The sequence below is a fragment of the Mastomys coucha genome, unplaced genomic scaffold (assembly GCF_008632895.1).
Source record: "Mastomys coucha isolate ucsf_1 unplaced genomic scaffold, UCSF_Mcou_1 pScaffold5, whole genome shotgun sequence".
NCBI lineage: Eukaryota > Metazoa > Chordata > Mammalia > Rodentia > Muridae > Mastomys > Mastomys coucha.
In genome coordinates, this window is record NW_022196911.1 from 96796889 (window position 1) to 96800848 (window position 3960).

At 50.7% G+C, this 3960-nt stretch overlaps 1 protein-coding gene across 1 annotated transcript in view; it reads right to left on the bottom strand.

Moving 5' to 3' along the window:
* Rab5c (RAB5C, member RAS oncogene family) overlaps positions 1–3653 on the bottom strand; it is a 22890-nt gene extending 19237 nt beyond the window's left edge. Inside the window, exon 1 of the mRNA XM_031354066.1 lies at positions 3524–3653. The gene's annotated coding sequence lies outside the window, so the exon portion shown is untranslated. The remainder of the gene's footprint in view (positions 1–3523) is intronic.
* Positions 3654–3960: the final 307 nt, after the last annotated feature.

Consider the following 3960-nt stretch of genomic DNA (forward strand, 5'->3'; position numbering starts at 1 on the left):
ACTCCTGTAAAAAAAAAAAATACCTACAACCTGTATCAATTCTGTTCAGTAACTATGAAATGAGAAAACACGGGACATTATCCAAACACTGGCCAGTATAGCAGATTTTGACACTGAAACTGATTAGAATTGTAGAGATGAATTATAACAAGTCTTCACAAGCCCACCTGCCCAGCAGAGGCCACTGGTGAGGATCTATCCTAACCATGGCACCTGACTAGCTCCTTTACCTTTTGTTTCTAACTCTGTAAGACATCTAGTATTCCCATTTTATGGAAAAGACAGGTTCAATGAGCCCAAGTCACCCAAATGGTAGTAAGCAAGGGACTGAGGATGGGAATTCAAGTCTCTTGAGTCTAAGCCTCTAATGTCTTCTACCTGCACTGGCCTTCTGATAGCTGAGCAATGGTTGCAAAGAGTCAGAGTCTCCTGTTATCCAGGCTGGCCTCCAATTTTCTATGTAGCCAAGGATGACTCTGAACTCTGCTCCTCTGGCCTCTGTCTCCAAGATGCTGGAACCACAGATGTGCCTACACACCTGGTTTATCCAGTGCAGAGAGATGAGACTCACGCATGTTAAGCAAGCACTCACCAACCGAGCTATATCCTCAGTCCATTAAAAAGGTTCTTTCTGGGCTGGTGAGATGACTCAGCAAGTGAAAGTGCTTGCTACCAAGGCTGGGATAGAACCTGAGTTCTATCCCAGGCTCCACCTGGTAGAAGTAGAGAACCGACTCTTACAAGTTGTCTTCTCTCTCTACATGTGCACAGTGGCATGTGTGTGTGTGCACACACCCAGACACAAAATAAATGAATGCATGTAGGTTCATTTTAAGGAATGCTTGCTTAGTGGGGCTCTATTTGAATTTGTGAGTTTGAAGCTGAGCATGGTGATGAACATCTTTAATCCTAGGGCCTGGGAGGCAAAGATAAGCGGACACACCTCTATGGGTTCCAGGCCAGCCAGGGCTACACAGGAAGACCCTGTCTCAAAATCAGCAGGGTATCAAAGGGAAATCAGAAGGCACAGCCTTTCAACCCTGCCCAGGGGGACCTCTCCGGCTATCACTTTTACTTTCGTTTTCTAGTTATCATGAGTAAGTTTTGGAGAAATTAATGGCACACAGACATCAGCAAACTCTTAGGCCCTGAAGAGTACAGGCTTGGGATTCTTGACTGTCATGGAGTCCAGGACAAAGAAAGAGGGTAGAATGTTGGGAAAGAGAGGGAAGCAAAAGCAAATACCAGAGATGGAAGACTAAGAGTCTGTACTCATGTCTCTGTTCACTCTTCCTGCAGGCTCCTTCACTTAACAAGCACAGTAGACTAGAAGGGGAGCCTGCTTTTAGAAAAGATAAGGTTGAACACAAGCTCCAAACACTGGGTCTGACCACTTCTAACTGTATGGTCTTACGGAAGAATCATCTCTAAGGTAGGCATACAAATACCACCATCTCCGGGACACCTGTGAGGAATATGCACTGGAAGCTCTGGGGCTTAATATCTTATGAACACTAGCTCTTGCACTCCTCCTGGAGTGAACAGGCAAAAAAGGCCAACGAGGTGTGAGAAGCAACAGAGGAGGTGAAGAGCAGCCTCAGAGAGGAGGGACTTCCTCTAGTGAGTGCCCTCCCTAGCCTGGCAGATCGGCAACAGCCTTCTGCTGGGCCTCTACAATTTCTGAAAGCCAAAAGTGACTGCAGAGTAATCGTGCAGAACTCTAGTGCCTCCTGTCTCACAGAGAGTTTCTCCGCAAAAGGATGTTTTAGAGTCAGAGCTGGGAAGAGGATGTCCAGACAAATGCCAGAAATGCCCATTAGAAGGTTCGCTTGCTTCAGCCAGGACCCCAGGAATCACAGTCCACTCCTTGGAAGGTAAGTCTAGCAGAAACCAATCCCTGTAAGCAGGCAGGATTCACTGGTCCCCTCCCTCAGAGGCAAAGGTGAACAGATCTGAGAAACTAGGCTAGCTGAGGGAGTTTCCGAGCCCGGGTGGGGTCTGGGGGTGGGGGTGGGGGGAATGAGTTTGTGTCTCATCTACCTGTGGCCACTAATAAGGAAGGGGTTTGTGGTTATCCAATAAGGAGTGAAAATAAATGCATCACAGAATTAGCTTAAAATGTTATACTGACTGGACACCAGCCACTGTCCGGAAGTAGGTCAGAAAGATCTCAAAGCAAAATGTTTAGCTTCTGTGTAATAAGAAGCAGCTTAAGTTGATCAAAGATGCCCAAAGACGGAATGGCTTTCCCGTTCTTCCCCCACTGCAAGGGTCAGCTGTGGCCTCAGAATCAAGCTACTCCTCAGGAAGGCAGTCTCTGACCTGTACTTTGGACACATAACAAGAGAACCTTCCAGCTTGGTCAGAGATACCAGCCATTTCACACACTTTCCAGTCCCAAGGAAAATACAAAGATCCTGTGTCAATACAGTAGGGGAACCAACCGGCACTTTCTGGCACCGTGGTTTACCGTTGAAAACTATACCTGCCACTGTGATGTGGACTAACTGCTCTGTAGAAAAGTCCAAGCCAAGAGGAGAGTGGAGACTCTGGTGAGGAATGGACCTGTTGCTCACGTGTATAGTGTTGTGTGATCCAGGGTGGTTAACAGATGGTCCCTCAATTTCACACTACTCATACTTGGTCTCTTCTCCTCCCTATAGATAAGCAGACAGCAGTCCCTCTAAGGAAACCACTCACATGCTCTGGAAGGACAGGGCTGAGCCTGGAGCAGGGGGAAGGAGGAGGGGAGACAGAAGATAATGAATGGGCAGATCCTCCCAGATCTGTGAGCTGTCGCTGGGATTGAGCTAAGCTCAGCTAAATTCTTTAGAGGCAGGAAGACAGACACACGCTGAGAGATCTTAAGACAGGGCTGGGGGCATAACGTGCAGCACAAGAAGAGGGCTGCTGTTGCTTCTAAGTGACCCAGAATTCAAACTCTGCTGAGGTCCTGGTAAGCTCGAGAGGAAGTAAGGAACTGTAAGCGCGCAAACACACTTCTGTGCGTGTAGAACATTCTCATTCAGAGACCCCCCACCCCGCACACCCTAAAGAATATTGAGATAAAAATTCTTTCAGGGCTGCAGGGGACAACTGGTTTTTTGGTTGGATTGGGGGGGGGGCAGAGGGGAGTAGAACACAGGAAAGGAAAAACAGGAGCGACAGCACTCTCCGCCACCCCTAAAAGAGAAGGGAGCCAGGTTCCTTCACACCTGGTAAAGAATCTTCGATTCAGAAAGCTGAGGGGTGGGGAGCGGAACTTAAGAGTCCCTCTCTCCCACAAGTGGACTGGACAGGCCAGAGGAGAGCCTCAAAAGACTCCCAAAGGCACCCGAAGGACAGGTTAGCGAAGGAAAAAGGAGCTCCCCCTTTGGCCCGACGCCCTGGTGAGCCCCTGAGAGGGGGCTACGGGTCGGGGGAGGGGTCAGTGCCCCCTAAGCTAAGGTTGGGCAGGAGGATAGGGTACCCCAGGGAGGCTTCCACACAAGTGAGACGCTGGCCCTGGGACAGGCATACTCACCGCGGCTCCGGGGCAGCAGCGTTACTTGGGCCGGGGCTCCCACAGACTCCGCTCCTCTTCCCCCCCACCCCCGGCGGTGTCCCAGGCTCCGGCCTCCACTTCCGCCTTTCAGCCGCTCCGGATCCGGATCTTCAGCTCTGCCCCGCCTCTCTATAGTCCCAGGTGACTGACAGAAAGAACAGACCAATGGGAGGCACTCCGATCCTACCCACAATTAACGCGGGAAAGGAGGGAGAGTGCGCGCGAGGGATGGCGGGACTTGTAGTCCTCGGCACAGGGAGGAGCCGAGGGCTGCCTGGCACTTGGGTTTTGGGTGGAACGGGCTGTCGGTGGGGCGGAGCCGGTCCAGGCCTGCTTATCGCGTCACTGCCAGTTCCAGGTGCCGCGAGGGAAGGCGTGTGGCTGAGCTTTCCAAGAGAGAAAACAGGACTGTTCAT